General features: G+C 33.2%; 1 protein-coding gene across 10 annotated transcripts in view; it reads left to right on the top strand.

Moving 5' to 3' along the window:
- Baz2b (bromodomain adjacent to zinc finger domain 2B) overlaps window positions 1-20,794 on the top strand; it is a 351,303-nt gene that overhangs the window by 112,703 nt on the left and 217,806 nt on the right. For all 10 annotated transcript variants that reach the window (XM_071619137.1, XM_071619140.1, XM_071619138.1 and 7 more), the window contains exon 5: window positions 18,094-18,136. The gene's annotated coding sequence lies outside the window, so the exon portion shown is untranslated. The remainder of the gene's footprint in view (window positions 1-18,093; window positions 18,137-20,794) is intronic.

Raw genomic sequence — 20,794 nt, forward strand, 5'->3', positions numbered from 1 at the left:
TTTTATCATAGGCCTTTACTACATCTGTTGAGATTATCTTATAGTTATCCTTGATTCTGTTCCTATTCTGAATTACGGTATTGATTTGAAATGTTGAAACATCCTTGCATCCCTGAAATACACCAATTTGGTCATGGCATATGATTGTCTTAATGTGCTTTCCAATTCAGTTTGCAAGTATTTAAAAAAAATTTTTTTAGTTGTAGATCGACCCAATACATTAATTTTATTTGTTTATTTTTATGTGGTGCCAGGGATCGAACCCAGTGCCTCACGCGTGCTAGGCAAGCACTCTACCACTGAACCACAATCCCAACCCCAATTTGCAAGTATTTTTGGGGGGATCTTCACATCTATGTTCATCATGAATATTGGTCTATAATAGTGTGTGTGTGTGTGTGTGTGTGTGTGTGTGTGTCCTTATCAGGTTTTTGTAGCAGTGTAATACTAGCATCATTCTGAGTTTGGAAGGTCCTTTCCTTCCTATTTTATGGAATAGTTTGGGGAGCTTTAAAAGTCTGGTAAAATTCATCAGTGAATTCATCTTGTCCTGGGTTTTGTTGTTGTTGTTGTTATTGTTGGGAGATTTTATTACTTCTTCAATTTTGTTACTTGTTATCGATCTGTTTAAGTTTTTTGTATCTTCTTAGTTCAGTTTTGGTAGATCATATGTGTTCAGATATTTGTCCAGTTCTTCTACATTTTCCAATTTATTGGTTTAATAGTTTTAAAATATGCTAATTCTTTGAGTTGTTTTCCCTCTACTTGTTTTTTGTTGTTGTTCTTGTTTTTCTAAGACCTTAAGATGAATTATTATGTATATTTATTTGAGATCTCTATTTTTAAAAAATTATATATATATATATATATATATGGTTGTTGATGGACTTTTATTTTATATTCATTTATTTATATGTGGTGCTGAGAATCAAACCCAATGCCTCACACAGGCTAGGCAAGTGCTGGAACACTGAGCTACAATCCTAGGCCAAGATCTTTATTTTTTGATGTGAACACTCACTAATTGCTATAAAATTCTTTTTTAGTATTGCTTTCTGTATATCTTACAGATTCTGGTATATTATGTTTCCATTTTTGTTTGATCATTTGTAATTTTTCAGTTTCCCCTCTGATTTCTTCAGTGACTCACTGTTCAAAATATATTGTTCCTGATCACAGTGGCTTACACTGTGATCCCAACTACTTAGGAGACTGAGGAACGAATATTGCAAATTTGAGTCCAGTCTCAGGAGTTTAGCAAGACCCTGTCTCAAAATAAAAAATGCTAGAGATGTAGTTAAGTGGCAAAAGTGCCTTGGTTTTAATCCCCAGTACCAGGCCTGCCCAAAAAAAGAAAAGGAAAAAAAAAGTGGGTATTCAGTCTCCCTGTGCTTGTATAATTTCTACAGTTTCCTTTACTATTTGTTTAGTAGGCTTTTTACTTTTACCTGTTTTTTTTTTTTTTCATTATTTTTTAATCTTTTCCTTTTTTTCCCCATTGTAGTGCTGAAGATTGAATTTAGGGCTTTATGCATTCTAAACAGATGCTTTATCTCTGTGCTACATTCCCAGGCTTTACTTCTTCTTCTTCTTCTTCTTCTTTTTTAATTTGCAGGTTTTACCTTATTTATTATTATTTTAATTTGAGCCCATAATGATGAGAAGGAAGCATTGGTAATATAAGGAATACAAACCGTGAGCATAGTAATATAAGTGGACTTGAATCTTAATCTACTGGTTCCTTATCCCCCATATTGAGGATTAAACCCAGTGGTGTTTTACCACTGAGCTACTTCCCAGCCCTTTTTGTTTTTATTTTGAGATGGTGTCTCTCTGTTGCCAAGGCTAACCTCAAATTTGTGCTCCTCCTTCCTCATCATCCAGAATTACTGGAATTATTTTCAATCCACATCTGTATAGGTTTCTACAAAAGCTGAGCCTTAGTAAATTCAACACATGCAACATTTTAAATAATCATTATTAGAGGTGATTTTGCACAAGTATTGAATCTTTAAAAAATTTTTTTTTTAGATTTTGATAGAACTTTATTTTATTTATTTACATGTGGTGCTGAGAATTGAACCCAGTGCCTCATACATGCCAGGAAAGCATGCTACTGCTGAGCTCCAGCCCCAGACCCACAATTATTCAATCTTAATACAAATTACTGACCAAGATGTAGAATTCCTGACATAACTGACCTCATTATATTTTCCAGTTTGATGAAAGGCACCAAACTGACATCCTTCATAATTTAGGTACACTTTGCTAACAGTGCTTTCAAATTATATCTACATTTAAAAAAGAAATTCTTTAGCAAGAGTTATATGCTAATAGTTTCTTGTATTCAGTATCGTGAATTAGAATTCTTTATGCAACTTCTACATAATAAAGCACAATTTTTAACCATTTATTTGGACCTATTTTTTTCGTCTGTTAGTCGTAGGGTCTCTGGTCTAATGCCTAGGTCCTTTGAATCCACTTCAAGTTGATTTTTGCGCATGGTGAGAGATAGGGGTTTAGTTTCATTTTGCTGCATATGGATTTCCAGTTTTCCCAGCACCATTTGTTGAAGAAACTATCATTTTTCCAATGTGTGTTTTTGGCACCTTTGTCTAGTATGAGATAACTGTATTCATCTGGGTTTGTCTCTGTGTCTTCTATTCTGTATTATTGGTCTGCATGTCTACTGTAATACCAATACCATGCCATATTCTGGGTCTCTTATTTTTCCAAATGAATTTCATGATTGCTTTTTCTGTATCTATAAGGAATGACACTGGGATTTTAATTGGAATCTCATTGAATCTGTATAGCGCTTAAGTTCCAGGATATATAAAGAACTCAAAAAACACCCAAAAAAAAAAAACAAAAAAAACAAAACCCCAAACAAAACAAAAAAACCAAACAACCCAATCAATAAATAGGTTAAGGAGATGTACAGTCGATGAACAAATATATGAACAAATGTTCAACATCTCCAGTAATTAGAGAAATGCAAATCAAACTACTCTAAGATTTCATCTCATGCTAGTCAGAATGGCAGTTATCAAGAATACAGACAACAATAAATGTTGGCGAGGATGTGGGGGAAAAAGCACACTCATACATTGCTGGTGGGACTGCAAGTTGGTGCTGCCAATATAGAAAGCAGTATGGAGATTCTTTAGAAAAAAACTTGTAATGGAACCACCATTTGACCCAGCTATCCCACTCCTTGGTCTGTACCCAAAGGACTTAAAAACAGCATACTACAGTGATGCAACCACATCAATGTTCATAGCAATATAATTCACAATAGCCAAACTGTGGTACCAATCTAGATGCCCTTCAGTAGGTGAATGGCAAAGAAACTGTGGTATATATACACAATGGAATATTACTCAGCAATAAAAGAATAAGATTATGGCATTTGCACTAAATGGATGGAGTTGGGGAATATCATGCATGCTAAGCAAAGTAAGCCAATCCCCCAAAACCAAAGGCCAAATATATATATATGTTTGTTATGTGTGTGTGTATATATATACACATAACAAAAAAATACATATATATATATATATATATATATATACACACACACACAACAAAAAGTGTATTTTTGTTTTTTAAATATTTTTTAACAGTTTTCACTAAAGCCTGAACTTAAGCAGTAAGTTTGAAGTTTAGAATCTATAGCCTCTAAAATTTTCATGAATCCTTTTCAAATGTATCAGTTATTAATAAAATAAAAAATGTGGCATATATACACAATGGAATTTTACTCAGCAATAAAAGAGAACAAAATCATGGCAATTGCAGGTAAATGGATGGTTTTGGAGAAGATAAGTGAAGTTAGCCAATCCCCAAAAAGCAAATGCTGAATGTTTTCTTGATATAAGAAGGCCGATTCATAGTGGGGTAGGGAGGGGGAGCATGGGAGGAATAGATGAATTCTAGATAGGGTAGAGGGGTGGGAGGGAAAGGGAAAGGTTTGCAGGGGATTAGCAAGAATGGCGGAATGTGATAGACACTATTATCCAAAGTTCATGTATAAAGACATGAGTTGGTGTCAACATACTTATATACAACCAGAGATATGAAAAATTGTGCTGTATACGTGTAATAAGAATCGTAATGCATTCTGCTGTCATTTAAAAAATCAATAAAAAATAATATATGGTATTTAATATGTATACTATGACTCTACGTATTATATAGGTACATATTATGTATCATTAATTATTGATGGGTGATTGGGTATTGCAATTATTTGCTATTATAAACCAGGTAGAAACAAATATCTTTGTTCTTATATCATTGGGCCTTGGGGCAAGTATTTCTGTAAAGTCAATAAAGAAAAAGATTTAGATTGTTTGTAAAGAAATGAATTTACTTCTCCAAGGTCAAGGGGCCACTTTTGGTGAGGGCTTCCTTGTTGTGTTACCCATGACAGAAGACAACACTCAGAGAAAGAAAGGGCAGGATTGGGTTTGATACCTACTGAAAAACAAGCAACATAGATATTCGTATCTATGTTGATATAATAGATATAATCTTCCTTTGGTATATCAGGGTCAAAAATGTGATTTGCTGGGACTGGAGTTGTAACTCAGTGGTAGAGCGCTTACCTAGTATGTATGAGGCAATGGGTTTGATTCTCAGCACCTGATATATATATATAAATAAAGGTCTATCAACAACTAAATAAATAAATAAACAGAATTTTTCCTGTCATCTTTACTATTAATTTCAGCTGCTGATTGAATCTGGTTAATTAGCTTGAACATGTTTCAGTATCTTTAATTTCTATTCCTAGAACTTTAAAGAACATTGCTTGTTTAGTTCAGAGCAATTCAGGCATTGGCACATAACCCATGGACACTGTTGGTAGAATCAAACTAGCATTGTATTTAAAACAAACAAACAAACACAAAAACAGTTCTAGGGATTGAATGTAGAGTTGTTCTACCACTGAGCTACATCCCCTGCCCTTTCTATTTTTTATTATTTATTTATTATTTATTTTTTTCAGACAGGGTTTTGCTAAGTTGACCAGGGTGGCCTAGAAGTTGTGATCCTCTTGATTCAGCTTCATGAGTAGCTAGGATTACAGCTGTGTGCCACCTGACTTGGCATACCTTTTGGTTAAGCTGTAAGCTAAATGTACATAAATAAAAATGTGATCATTTTCAGCATTTAGTTCATCTGGGAGATTATTTTTTATGCCTATCTTAATTATAACCTTTATGATGGTTAAAGTGGTGAATTTTATCTCAAAAAATTGTGCTTTTAAAATTGTAATATTTTAGGGAAGAAGATACCTGAAACATGTACAATATTACTCTGAAAATTTCAAATCTTATCCTTGAATTAAAGTACTGTGTGACATACTTGGGTTATATTTTTTTAGTTGCTGAAATGTTCAAGCACCAATCTACTGGCCATCTCTGACAGATATTAAATAATCGTATAAAACTCATTGTATTTATTGCTAGACTATTTTTGAAAACTCAGTAAAACAGATTTCCTCCAGGTCTCAGTTAAAAAAAAAAAAAAGAAAGAACTGTGCTTTTTTTCCAAGAAAATGATACATCTTACCTTATAAATATTATGAATGATATGCACATGACAGTTATTTCTTCTTTGCACTGATTACTGAGAAACTCAAAAGACATTATTTGGTTCACAGGTTACAGGGTCTTGTGGCATGTATTTTGATAGCAACCTCACTTGTGGCATTTCTCACACTCAATGTTTTTAGTTCTGTCTCTTTTTATTTATTATATAAGAGTTTTAGTCAGCTATTTTTGCTGCTGTGACCAAAAGATAAGAACAATTAGAGGAGGACAAGTTTATTTAGGAACTCATAATTTCAGAGGTGTCACTCCATAGAAGGCTGGCTCTATTCCCTGGGGCTCAAGATGAGACAGACTACATGGCAGAAGAGAGTAGTGGAGGAAAGCAGCTCAGGATATTGCACCAGAAGCTAAGAGGCTCAGCTCAGCTCAGCTCAGCTCAGTACCACACCGTTCTGCTCACAAAATATATACCCCAAAGGCATGCTTCCAAGACCCATCTCTTCCAGCCACACCCTACCTGCCTACAGTTACTACTCAGTAATCCCTAACAGAGTATTAATTTACTGATGGGTTAATGCTCTCAGATCCCAATCATTTCACCTCTAAACCTTTTTACATTGTCTTACATGTGAGTTTTTGGGGAATAACCTCACATCTAAACCATAACATGTAGCTTAGTAAATTACCTGATATTTTGGAATAGGGCATGGTATAAATATACACAGGTGGAAAAGAATCTTGTAATTTGAGGGGGAAAGTTTAAAATGCAAATGTGTTTTAATAATTTATCTAAATTAATTTATACCAGTAATTAGTCTGTAGTCTTTATCATTTCCAAATTCTTAACTTTTTCAGGGAGGCAGAAGAACATAATAGAAATAATAAGTAGAGTAAAGGGGACTCTGGAGATGAAGATTTGTATAAATGATTGAATGGCTTCCTGTTTTGAGTATTTAATGAATTAGAGACTAGGATGATGCTAAAAGTGCAGAAGAGGACATGGGTCAATGGTAGAGAGGGAAAAAGAAAAGTACAGTGGAGATGTTTTTTTAAAATTGCTGGTGTTACTCTTTGTCTAATGTTGATGCTATTTAAATCCCACTGTGTGTAATCAAATAAAAGCTTATTTTTACTGTGCAGCTGCATGTGTATACTTTAGAAGGGCATCGCTGTCACATCATATGTCAATATTGCTTTGCATAATATTTTCAACATGACAGCTTCTATTATAAAATAGTATTGTTTCCAAAGATTTTAAATTTAATTATCTATATGTGGTTTTCCACCCCATGATTTTCAATATCGTTTCCATATAATCCTTTAATTAGTCACATGTAATATTTATTAATTATCTTTGTATTTTCAACAGCAAGGACAGATTTATGCATTTATTAGATGCTTAGTAATCATTGATTTTGCTTCTGCAGTTTTTTCCATCATCATTTTTCCTCTCTCTAGATCATGTCATCAGCATATAAATTTATCTCTAAATCCACTGGTCATTTCTCAACCTTTATGTTATGAGTTTTTTTCAGAAGTTTATCATGTTTTTTATTATGAAACTCTCTTCACTTGCCAAAACCCAAACTCTGATTCCTTTCTGCTTTTACCACCAGCATCTCCACCAGACCTACTCCTATCCCAGTGTTCTCCCTCTCAATATTTGGCAATATCATCCACTCAGTTAATCTAACCAGGACCCTGGACTTTCTTCCCCCAAATTGAACCTAGGGCCTCATGAATACTAGCGTTATTATTAATTGTACTGCCTTTTCTTATTCTATCAGCAACCAAATCTCTAGTAACTTCTCACCAGAAGTGTTGCTACCTTATTTCCATCTGAGTCCCTAAACTGATATTTCTGTTTTCCTCTCCCTCCACCAACCCTGTGATTATTTTGTACAGAGTGACTAGAGTGGTGTTGTTTTTAAAGTCAGATCACATCACACTTGTCAAAACATCTCATGGCTTTCAGCATATGTAGAACAACATCCAATCTACTTTCCAGCCCTCCTAGTTCTTCTACCCGCTTCTTCTACCCACTGCTCTAACTTGTTGTGCACCTGATCTGGACCTTCTGTTCATTTTTTGAAAACACCAAATGTTTCCACTTCAGGGTCTTGACACTTGCTGTTCTCTTATCTAGAGTATTCTTTCTTCATTTTCAGGACAATTATCTTCTCAGGGATGCTTTTATTGCCATTGCTCTATCTCTTTGCCTGTTAGTGGTATATTTACTATATGAAAGTATAACTTTTCTTTTGGGTTGTTTTGTACATCTCTACTAGTAGAATGTAAATTTTGTCAAGTCAGATTTTTTTTGTTCACTGGTTTATTTTCCAGTCTAGCACTGGTTTATTTTCCAGTCTAGTGCTTGCCACATAGAAAGCAGTCAGTAAATATTTACTGAATGAACAAAAGAATGATTTGATTAATGTTTCAATGAGTGCAATAGTGAATAAGAAAGTTTTATGATTGATTTATGATTTATAATCTGATTTTCACACTTGTTGATTTTTTATTATGGTAACATATAACATTGAATTTGTCACTTTAGACTTTTTAAAGCATATGTAAGTATAACTAAGTACATTAATATCATGTACAGCCATCACCGCTGTCCATCTCCAGAACTTTTTATTTTTATTTATTTATTTATTTTTTTTTTTAATTTTTATTTATTTATTTTTTATTCTTTTATTTTTTTTTAATTTTCGGCTGATACAACATCTTTGTTTGTATGTGGTGCTGAGGATCGAACCCCGGCCGCACGCATGCCAGGCGAGCACGCTACCGCTTGAGCCACATCCCCAGCCCCAGAACTTTTTATTTTTAATTAGACTTTTATGGTTATTCGAAGAAGTTGGGTTCCAAAAACTTTTTTTCATTTTCTAAAACTGAAATCTGTACTCATTAAATCCCAAACTCCTGGAATCCATCCTTTTACTTTTTCCACCTGGATTCAACTATTTTAGGTACCTTATACTTGTAGGATCATAGTATATTTGTGACTGTCATATTTCACTTAACATAATGTTTTTAAGGTTCATCCATGTGGTTAGATTTTTTTTTTTTTCCCTGCCCCTAGTACCTTTGATTGAATTCAGGGGTGGCTTTATCACAGAGGTATACCCCTAGCCCTTTTTCTCATTTTTCTTTTGAGATGGGATCTAAGTTGTTACAGCTGGCCTTGACCTTGAGATCCTCCTCCTTGGTCTCATGAGTGCCTGGGATTATAGCATTGTACTCAGATGATAGATGTTTTTAAGTGGCATTTTTCATCAAGTACATAGTAGTTAATTGTATATATGCCACACCCCTCTCTCTTTCATCTGTGTTCCTCAAAAAAAATTTATAAGCCTAATTAGCCAACTTCACAATGTCCCTATGAAGTTTATAATTATGGTGTAGCAACAGAAGTGCTGATAAATTGCCTGAATATCTAATGAATATATGGCAAAATTCTAAGTGAGGATCAGGGTTATGTACTTCCTTATTAAACCAGAAAACATTAAACTAGATTTCTCATTTATGATGAAAACATTCTAAGAGTTCTAAGAGAACTAACGGAAAAAACACAGCAGTAATCATTATTTTAAATCCCTAAATAGTCATAGAAAGTTATTTTAACAGATAAAATGTATAAATTATCTGGAATCTAGAGTTTGTTATTAGTGATTATATCTTTAGTTATTTCTTTGAACTGTGTATTGTTAGATGGTAGAATTGCCTCAAGAGTCTTCATAGATATGGTCTAAAATGGATTTTTGAAGGTTTGTATTAGAATAACATAATTTTATCTTCTTAGCTATGATACATAAAAACTGTGTAACACTATGAGCTTATGTTTGACTTGATGCTGGCTTGTTCAAACAATGTTGGTTGGTTTGTTTGTTTTTTAAAGGCATTCTTATGACTGGCAAAGTTTCTGTTGATTTGATGTTTGTTGATAGAACTAAGATAAACTCTAATTGGATATAAAAATCTTTCAGATTCAAATATTGTGCTTTAACTTAGTTAATAGTATTCTTGGAAGGTTAAAGCCCTGTCTTGTGTATTGTTACAATAGAATTTTATTCTCTAAGGAACTTGTAGCTAAAACAATATTAATTATTCTCAAATGAAACTTTATTGTATTACTTCACCTAAGTGATTGGTTCATTTTGGGGTATAACCTCAGAAATGTTTCAACATGAGTTGGCAGTGCTGCGGACCTTCTTCCTCTGCTGGATGCCCATTTATGGCTTTAAAATTGAAACCTAGGGACAAGTGAGTCAAATTTTTGAGAAGTGCTAATTAGTGTTGAAATAATAGAGTGGTAAAGTTTGGAACACTAGGCAGCTTGTATGTACTTAAAAAATGTTTTGTTTTGTTTTTTATTTACCAATTCTAACTGCCAGTTGTCCTTTGTTTGCATGTTTTTTCTCAACAGCAAACTGTGAAACTGTCATCCTGGCTATAACTATACTTCATGTAATAGGCTTTTGTTAATTCTCTAAAAATTTTGTGAATCAACCCATGGAAATTATAAATTTTTTCCCCTAGAGAAAAAATTAGTCACAGGAAACAATAAAGATAAATGAAGAATATGTTGTAAATGAAGAATACATTTTGAAGAATGTAATTTTTTTACAGAAAGGAAATTAGTGAAAATTATGAAGTCATAATTAATATAGTAAAGTTATTATTTTTTAAAATATTTATTTTTTAGTTTTAGGTGGACACAATATCTTTATTTTACATTTATGTGGTGCTGAGGATCGAATCCCAGTGCCCAACTCATTCAAGGCAAGCCCTCTACCACTGAGCTACAACCCCTGCCCGTAAATTTAGTTTAAAATTTTTTTTGTAGTTGTAGATGGACAGAATGCCTTTATTTTATTGTTTATTTTTATGGAGTGATGAGGATCGAACCCAGTGCCTCATGCATGCTAGGCAAGTATTCTGCCACTGGGCTACAGCCCCAGCCCATAAAATTATTAATTAATTCATTTTAGTAATTTGGAAATTGCTAATATAAGAGGTGCTTTTATAATGTTTTCTGGTTTTACCTGAAGTACTGCTACTGATAATGAGTTGTTTAGTTTGAAAAAGGTGGCTGAGAAAAATAACTGTTTCTCTACAGGCACAGTATTTCTGACACAGATTTGTTCTCACTAAGCAATTCTTCAGCTTTCTGGACATCAGCTAGGTGTCCTGCAATTTAACTCAAATTTGGACACTATATACTTGGAGTTGGTGTCAAATCCCAGATTTGACTGCCCCAACTTCAGGTGCCAGCTGCCAACTTCTGAACAATAATTATAAGCTGGGAGTTCCCATGGTCCCCTCCTTGGTTTAATAATTTGCTAAATGTTTTACAGAACTTGAGGAGACATTTTACTTAAGTTTACTAGTTTTGCTGATGCATCTCCAGATGAAGTACATAGGTTCATTAATGTCCAGAAGGGTCCCAAGCACAAGGGCTTCTTTCTTCATGGAATTGGGGTGAGCCACCCTTCTAACGTGGGTTTGGGCATCAACCTGAAAACTCATCAAATCTTGCTCTTCTATGGTTTTTATAGCATTTAATCTTTAGTCCCTCTCCTGATCCTCATTAAGTTAATGGGGTGGCACTAAAAGTTCCAACCTTTTCCTTCTTTATATTGACTGGCCCTATACTAAAGCTGTCTTAGGAATGGCCACCCTAAGTCACCTCATTAACATAAATTTAAGTATGATTTTAAAAGTATAAGACACTCTTATTACTCAGGAAATTTCAAGGATTTGGGAGTTCTGGGCAAGGAATGACTATAGATACCAAATATATTTTAATTATATCCAATGACAAAAAATTGGAATACTGATAAATCATCTCATAAATTTTAAAGAGATTGCACATGCTTTTTATTTGTTTTTGCTTTGGGTTTTGCTTAGTACTTAGGGCAGCTTTCTTTTGAAAGAAAATAATATTTTAGGTTTAGTATGTATATAGTATATTATCCATTATATAGAACATTGACTACCTTGCTTTTCTTGATAAAAATAGTTAATGGTTAAAGTTAACAATTGATGGCTTTGAAGTACTCTTGGCTTCTGTTAGTTCTACAGGTATGTGAACTTTATTTAACTTTATGAGACAGTTGTCAATTTTAAGAGTAAGAGTCTGTAATTCCTTTCATCAGTTTCATTGTGTCTTAGCAAGAAGTAATTTGTAATAGTAGGAATCATTGGGATAGTTGCCTTGGTTGCCTCTGTGAACATTAAAGAAAAGCAGGTCTAGTGTTTTAACTATGTACCCTGCCAGAACTACAGTTAAAACTTGAGGGAAGGAAGCATTTAGTGTGTAGGATGCACCAAAATACTGCTTGGAACTGGAATCCATAGCTATTCAACCTGCTTATTTTTCTTCCTTTCTCTATCTTGGATGAGTTAAAAATTTAGCATTTTTAATTACTATTTAGCAAACCAAAGCTCATTTGTAAACAGTACTTCTTTTTAAAAAAATATTTATTTTAATTGTCAATAGACCTTTATCTTATTTATTTGTATGTGGTGCTGAAAATTGAACCCTTGTCTTCAATCATGCTACGCAATTGTTGTACCACTGGGCCTCAACCCCAGCCAGCCCACCTGCCAACTACTTTCTAAGGACTTTCCACTCTAATCATCAAATGTCTTTTGCTTTTGTTTTTTTGCTTTTGCTTTTGTTTTATACAGTTTGCTTCTGAACCTCTTCTGGTTCTGAGTGCAACTTTCTTTGTGATCACTTTTTGCTCTTTTAAATATATTTTATCTGAAGTTTTTCTCATGAAATTGGAAAACAGCTTTTAGCCAGGGTACCAACATAGTCAATGTTTGTACAGATCAGGAAATGATCTGTTGTCTACTTTGTTGCATTGTATTTAAATTGGTGTGTTTCTAACTTGGCAAAACTGCTTGGTACAGTAGTAACAAAACATCTATTTGTTTTATAATATCTTTGGTTTTTATTTTAGTTTATTTATTTGTTTTAGTTCTGGGATTGAATCTAGGGCCTCACAACTGCTTAACTACTAATGAGCTATACCCCTAGTATCTAATGTTTTTATGCTTGCTTTAAACTGAGATAGCAGTCTTCTTTTTTATGTACCATGTTAAATGTTTAGTTAAAACTGTCTTGCTATTAAAACTGCTTATCTTTTTTTCCTTAAAACTTTAAATAAGAAAGGGAAAATAATTGGTAGCAAATGAAGTTTCCAATGATCAAGAATATTAAAACTGTTAATAAAATATACTTACTTTTTTTTTCTGTGTTCAGCTGAGGTTTTAGTCCTTAACAGTACATTAGTAAATGAAGCTAAAGCATATCTGCACAGCTGAACAAAGTAAAGCAAATTGAAATTTAAATACCAGGCAATAGTAATGCAACCTGGAGAGGTGTAAAACTCAGTTCTCCAAAATTCAAGACATACATACTATTAAATAAATATTAAGTATTCTGTGGTAAAATAACCTGTTTTTTTCTCTGCCAAACATAAACCTGAAAATAATTGGAAGATAAAAATTTATCTCCAAATTTGGAACTTTACTGAAATGAGTGTATTCTATCAGAATTGAGACTGTTCCTTCCACCCTCCAATTGTTAAAAATAGAGATAATTCCCTTTTATTTATTTATTTGTTTGTTTTTTGATGGTGCTGGGGTTGAACTCAGGGTCTTGTACATATATATACACCTACTTTACCGATGAGCTATGCCCCCAACCTCTAGAAAATAAATTTTCAAACAAAAATTTAAACATATTTTTAGTTGTTAATGGACATTTGTCTGAAGTTTTTATTTATTTATATGTGGTGCTGAGAATTGAACTGAGTTTCTCACACATGCTAGGCAAGCACTCATTCTACCACTAAGCCACAACCCCGGCCCAAATTTTCAGATATTTAAAAACATCATTATATAGTTCAGCATTGGTATTGTTTGAGAAATGCATAAATGTGGAGCTTGAGGGGTATAGCTCAATGGTAAGAGAACTTGCCTAGCATGCCTAAAGGCCAATCCCCAGCACTGGAAGAAAAAAAAAAAGTACATAGTTGTGCCATCTAATATAGTAGCCACAAGTTACATATAACTGTTAAATTAAAAAACTACATATTTAAAAGTCAGTTCCTTATTCATATTAGTCATATAAAAGTATACTGTAGCTGGGCGTGGTAGTGCACACCTATAATATCTGTGACTTGGGAGGCTGAGATGTGAAGATCACAAGTTGGAGGCTACTCTGGGCCACTTAGTGAGACCCTGTCCCAGAATAAACAATAAAAAGGACTGGGGTTATAGTCAGTGGCAGGTTGACTCTGGGTTTAATCCCCAGTATCAGAGGGGAAAGAAAAAAAAATCAGCAGCATCCTATGAGGCTCGGGTCTAGCTTGTTTAGCATGTATAATGAGACCCTAGGTTCAATCCCAGTGCCAAAAAATGGTACGGGGGAGTCTGTGATTTTTTCCCCCATGTCTATAATTCAGGATTACAATATTTTATATACCCTGCAAATAGCATATTATATGTGAAATTATTTTTCATGTGTAAATTTTGAAAATTATTTAAATTTTTTTTGTGGTATTGGAGATTGAACCCAAGAGATTTGCATATACTAGACAAGCACTGAACTACACGCCTAGCCCTGTTTTTTATTTATCTTTTTGTAACCAACCTTAAAAAGAGCCTACAATAAAGCAAATATAGTGACTATTACTTTAAATGAATTTTGGGGACTAGTGAACATTTTTTCCATGTTAATATTGAATAGTGGGTAAAACAGGGAAGAAGTGTCCATTTCTTTCCGTGTTTTTAGTGGGTTAGATAGAGATAAATATTCTTACTTTGTAGATATGGGTACTTACAGTGCTGTCATGTAAAAGTTAAGACTTGAATATACTAAAATTGATCACCTAAAGACTTTCTCTGTTTTGGGGCAAAGTGAGGGTAAAATTAAGAATAGTACGTGCTAATTGCTGGGAAAATACGTAGAATTCAATAGCATAATTTAAAATTCTTTTCCCACATTAGTAGGTGGCAAACATTAGTAGGGTTTTTCTGTGGGTAAATACAGTTGAGATTCTCTGTGTGTATTTACTGAAATAATGACTTGTAGAGAAATAGTACATAACCAGTATATTAGTTATGTTTACATAAAATGTAATATTACTTTTTATATATGTAATTTGAATACATTTCCTAGTTTTGACATGATTTTAAAGAATTACCTTTTGCTTGTAAAAACTACTTAGGAATTTTATGAGAAGCTTTAATATTTGTCTGGCTTTATCCTCTAGAGTCATTTCAATTTCATCAAAATTTTTTCCTCATGCAATTACAAGTACCCAGTAAGTCATGTGTAAAAATTGCTACCATAAGGAAGGAATGATTTTACTCACAGTATATGAGCTTTAGGGCTTTAAGTATAAAATTTTAACTCTAGACTTTGTCTTAATTATTCTACTTTTTTAAAATCAAAAGCAAAATGGAATATTTGTCTTTTTATTCAGTTACAAATGATATGCTGTTTTTTTCTGTTACGTTGGTGAACTTGCCCATACTCTTGGCTTAAACTATAGTTTTCATGACTTATTTTCAAACATTGGATTATTCCAAATTTCTTCCTGCTTTGGAAGCATCTCTATTTGACTGGCATATAGTAACACCATCTTTACTGTTCAAAACATAATTCACTCTTGCATTTCACTTTAGGTTTTTTGCATTGTATTAGAACCTTAGACATAATCTTTCATTCTTGCTTTGCTGTCCTAGTTCCTGATACTTCATTTAGCATGAGGTCTTGTTTCCTGCATTTAAGATGTCTTAAATTTCCTATTCCATCTGCAACTCGTTGTCTTAACTATCTACATCCTCATTATCTTATATTTATAATTCAACATCCCTTCTTTCCAACCACTTCCTGCTTTTTTTTTTTTTTTTAAAGCGTCCTAAACTCTTCCTGCAATGGCTTTTTAAAACATACACCAAGTTGTCAGTATGTGGTGGAGCATGGCTATAATCCCATCTAATTGTGAGGCTGAGGCAGGAGGACCTCATGTTTGAGGCTAGCCTGGGCAACTTAGCAAGACCCTGTCTCAAAATTAAAAAAATAAAAATAATAAAACTTATTTGTAGCACACCTTGCTAGCATGCATGAGCCTTAGGGCTCATTCTCTAGTACAGAAAAAAAAATTAAACCAAGTTGTTACAGCTTATTGTCCTTGAATATGTAGTAAGTATTGTGTTTTTAATTTATACTCTGTAGCTCTGGGCATAGTGCTAGATGCAGTGGGAATTATAAGCACTGTTTCACTTACTCATTCAGCAACTAATCAACTGAGTAGTTATTGGGTTCCAGGTACTAAAGTAGTGTTCCTATGATCTTTCCTTGCAAAACTTGGAGCTAACAGTGTCTAGTGGTAAATGAGAGACTGAGATGATGGCATTTGTTTTAATACCAGGTTGGATTGATAATAAGTTTTCTAAAGGTATGAAGAACAAATTGCACTAAGCAGGGGGAACAGCAAGTGTCAAGGACCTGAAATGGGACAAGTTTGGTATGTTTGTGGATTATCAAGGTCATTGTGACTTTGAGTGCAATATGGAGAGACTGGTAGGAGATGTAATCAGGCATCCAGCTAATAGAGAGCCTAATAAGCCACAGTAAATTTTGTGGGGTTTATTCAAAGTGAGGGTAAAACTATTATGCAGTTTTGTAGCTGGGGATCTAGCTCAGTGGTAGAGAATTTACCTAGTATATATGAGGTTCAGAGTTCAATCCTCAGCACCACAAACAAAACAAAAACACCAGAAACAAAAACCACATTCATACATACCCCATTGTGAAGTTTGAGTAAGAGAGCAATGTAATCTGATTTATCTGCTACTGCATCAAGAAAAGAAATAGGGCTGGGTGCCAAGGCATACACCTGTAATCCCAGTGACTAGGCAGGCTGAGGCGGTAGGATCACAATTCAAAGCCAGGCTCAGCAATTTAGGGAGACCCTGTCTCAAAATAAAAATAAATAAATAAAAAGGTCTGGGAATGTGGCTCCCTGGTTAAGTGCCTCTGAGTTGTGGTACCCCCTAAACAAATAAATAAACAAGAGAAGTAGGGAGGCTATAACAAGTAACATTGGAGAGCAATATCTTGAAGTAGTACAGGATAACTAGTAGTAATCAGTGATTTTGTACTAAAGGACAGAGTGAGGAAAAATAGTTGTCAGAATGAATTTTCAGTGTAGAAAATATAAGGTACAAAAGGAACCAAGAAAAACTCAGTTTTGTGTTCTTAGACAAGTCATAAATCCTCTCCAAATATCTTTTCCTGAAATGTATACTAATTATTTCTTTTCTGCTTCTTTGAAGGGATTATTCTGAGGATTTAATGAAATAAAACATGAAAGTCCATTATGAACCCTAACACCGAATGATAATGTATTACTTTATTTTTATTTTTTGCAGTACTGAGGATTGAACCCAGGGCTTCTTGCATGCTGTGGCAAGTGCTCTACCATTAAAATATATCCCCAGTCCTTTTTTAAATTTTATTTTGAGTATTAGGCTGACCTGAAACTTGTAGTCTTCCTTCCTCAGCTTCCTGAGTAGCTGGGGTTATAGGCTTTGAAACACCATCAAGCTGAACAATGTGTTTCTTTTCTTGTTTTGGATACTGAGGATTGAACTCAGGGGCACTTGGTCACTGAGCCACATCCTTAGCCCTACTTTTTGTATTTTATTTAGAGACAGGGTCTCACTGAATTCCTTAGCACCTTGCTTTTGCTGAGGCTGGCTTTGAACTTTGAGATCTTTCTGCCTCAGCCTTCCGAGTTACTGGGATTATAGGTATGCAGGACTGTGACCGGCTAGCATGTTCTTTTTTAAATAAACATTTAAGAGTTCATCTTAAATTAAGCCTTGTTAATAAAGAAAATTTTAAAGGCCACATTTTGCAGGGATAAACTGGGAGTCATTAATAGCTAAGAAAATAGCTTAATTTATAACTTCCTTTGGGTTTATAGTTTATATTGGACCCTTGTCAGTTATATTTTCAATTTTTGATCTATTTATAAGGATTAGCATGTGCCAATTTCTCCTGTATTAAATATATGACATTTTGGTTCTAAACTGAGCAGCTAATTATAGAGATAAATGTATTTACAAACAATACCGATCTTCCATTTGTGATATATTTAAAACAATAATTTTCTCAATAAATACTTGAAAATAAATACAATCTGTAACCCAAATATCCTTTAGTTTATGTTAAAATATATTTTGTTCACTTCAGGGTTATTTCTGATTATAAACGAAAACATAACATGCCATACTAAAATAAATACTGATCTATAAATAAACTCCAGGTATTTTATGCTTATTTCATATTATGCCAATTATGTTTCCTGATATTTTAGATTAACTTAAATATGATGTATGGTATCAAAGAAAGACAGAAGTTCTAAACAAACTTTTTAGTTTCTGAAATTACTCAAATATGATTCAGCTAAGTGCTAATTCTGTCTTCCTCTTGCAGGTTTCTCAACAGTGATGTCACAAGATTGACCACGCTGATCACAGTAAGGCCAAAAATGGTTGTTTGGCTTTTAAGGATGATTTGTTTTCTCTGAGAGTAAGAATGGAATTAGAAGATATATACAACTTAAATTATTATTATTTCTTTGACCAGCCATTTGAATATTTACATTTTCAGTGAATTGTAGTTCATACTTCTAGATAAATACTTCAAAAATATTGCCTTAAAGTATTTAAAAACATTTAAAAGAAAAATTATTTAAAAATATAACTGAAGTTATGGGTGGGGCTCTGGCTCAGTGGTAGAGTGATTGCCTAGCATGTATGGGGCGCTGGGTTTGATTCTCAGCACTGCATATAAATAAATAAAATAAAGGTCTATTGGCAACTAAAAAAAATATTAAAAGAAAAAACAATTAAAAAAATAACTGATGTTATATCCATAATTATATTAGTATATTTCAGTGTGACGCATGTTCTAAACATCATCTTTTTTAGTTTTATTTTTTACTGAAAAGTGGCAAAAATGTAAGGTGACTCTATATTATATAGATAAATTATGTAAAAATAAAATTGCTTGAGACAGTCATGTTAGTAAAAATAATTATGAAAACAAAATCTTGAAAGAATTCTTAGGCTTCTTGCTTACAGTTTTCATTTGATATTCAAATAATTTATAAAGGGTTTCCTTAATAAAAAGTAGTTTGATAAAGGATAGTTCTCCTAAGTAGCTGATATTTTTTCTCTTTAATTTTATTTAAAAGTGTTCATCTTTATTATGTGTAAGGAAATCTGTTACGTAAAAGTAAACTTTTTCCAAGGCCTACATTCATGTTACTATAAAATTACTTTTTAAATAAAAGTTTTAGTTTTTATTCTTTTTTCATGTTAGGAATTAAATACAGGGCTTTGAGCATATGGAGGCACATACTGTACCACTGAGCTATGGCCTCAGCCCTATTATAGAATTCTAACTAGTAAATTCTGAATTACAGTGATGAGATTTTGTAGCATCTCTGAAAAATCTTACGTAGCAGAAGAATAAGTTTTGAGTAAATTGTATACTTAATGAACCTACTTCTTTAACCCTGTCTTAATTATTCAATAAGTAAAGAAAAAATAATTATTAGAAGAATAAAGCCATATATAGATGATCTTTGAATTTATGTTAAAATATTTCTTTTGAAAACTTTTATTAAATTTAATACTTTACAGGATTAGGGGGAACTTTTGTGATATTTTTAAAGGCTTTATCGTGTTTTGTTCATTCATGTTTATGACATGTTTATTCAGTTTGCTAAGGGGACATTTTGGCTTTCTCTGGTTTGTAACTCTTTGCTTGATTGTTATGTGAGAGGCTGGGTGGCTACCTCTGAGCCATACTTCCAGCCTTTGTTTTTTCTTAATCAGAATTTCATTGCTCTAACTGAATAAGATATTAACATATTTGTGTAGTAACCTTCTATTAAGTATCTAGTGTTTAATAATCAAAGATGTTTAAATTAACATTAGATAAAAAGGTTTTTGTATTTTTTTTTTAATTTAAACATGCTGACTCCCACGGTTTATTTTTAGGAATATGAGGGAAGTGTATCATTACAAGTGTTCAAAATCCAAGAATTTCAGGAAGAGACATGATATTCAGCATTATCAGACATTTAATAAGTTAAATTCTAGGAAGTGTTCATTTGAAATGTTTATAAGTGACTGATATTCGAAACCTTTACCTTTTTACCAGTGTCAGGGTTTTGATGCTTTCTCCAGTCCCTTGAGTTAAGAAGAGAGGGTAGATTTCAACACAGATTGAGGTTGAGAGTGCTAATGAAAGAGTAGTTCAAGTGTTGACCATGAATCTAGAGAAAAGCGATTCCAGGAAAAGGGCTGATTTATTCAAATAAAATGGAGAGGTCAGGGGACTAGTCAGAGATAAGTTATGATAATGAGATGATATACTAAGAACTAAGGGTAGAATATTGTGGTTAGAAAGGGTGATATTATAGATTGTTATGGAGCTGAAGCTGTACTGGGTATTTATATATTCTACAATATACACATATTTTTTCCTCAATTTTCAGATGTCAGGGGAATTTCTATTTTTCCTCTAGGTTACAATTCACAAAAATGTTAAAATCCTTTATTTATTTAAAAATTTTAAAATTCTAATTTGTTACATATGACAGCAGAATGCATTACAATTAATATTACACATACAGCACAATTTTTCATATCTCTGGTTGTATACAATATATATTCACACCATTTGTGTCTTTATACAGGTATTTAGGGTAATGATATCCATCTCATTCCACCATCATTTTTACCCCTTTAGTCTCTTCCTTTCCCTCCCACCCCTTTGCCCTATCTGGAGTTCATCTAATCCTCCCCTGCTCCCCTTCCTGATCCCATTGTGAATCAGTCTCCTTATATCAGAGAAAACATTTGGCATTTGATTTTTTGGGATTGGCTTACTTCACTTAGCATGATATTTTCCAGTTCCTACCATTTACCTGCAAATGTCATGATTTTATTCTCATATTGCTAAGTAATATTCCATTGTTTATATACACCACATTTTCTTTATCTATTCATCTACTAAAGGGCATCTAGGTTGGTTCCTCAGTTTAGCGATTGTGAATTGTGCTGCTGTAAACATTGATGTAGCTGTGTCCCTGTAGTATGCTGTTTTTAAGTCCTTTATACAT

The sequence above is a fragment of the Marmota flaviventris genome, chromosome 11 (genome assembly GCF_047511675.1).
Source record: "Marmota flaviventris isolate mMarFla1 chromosome 11, mMarFla1.hap1, whole genome shotgun sequence".
Lineage (NCBI taxonomy): Eukaryota > Metazoa > Chordata > Mammalia > Rodentia > Sciuridae > Marmota > Marmota flaviventris.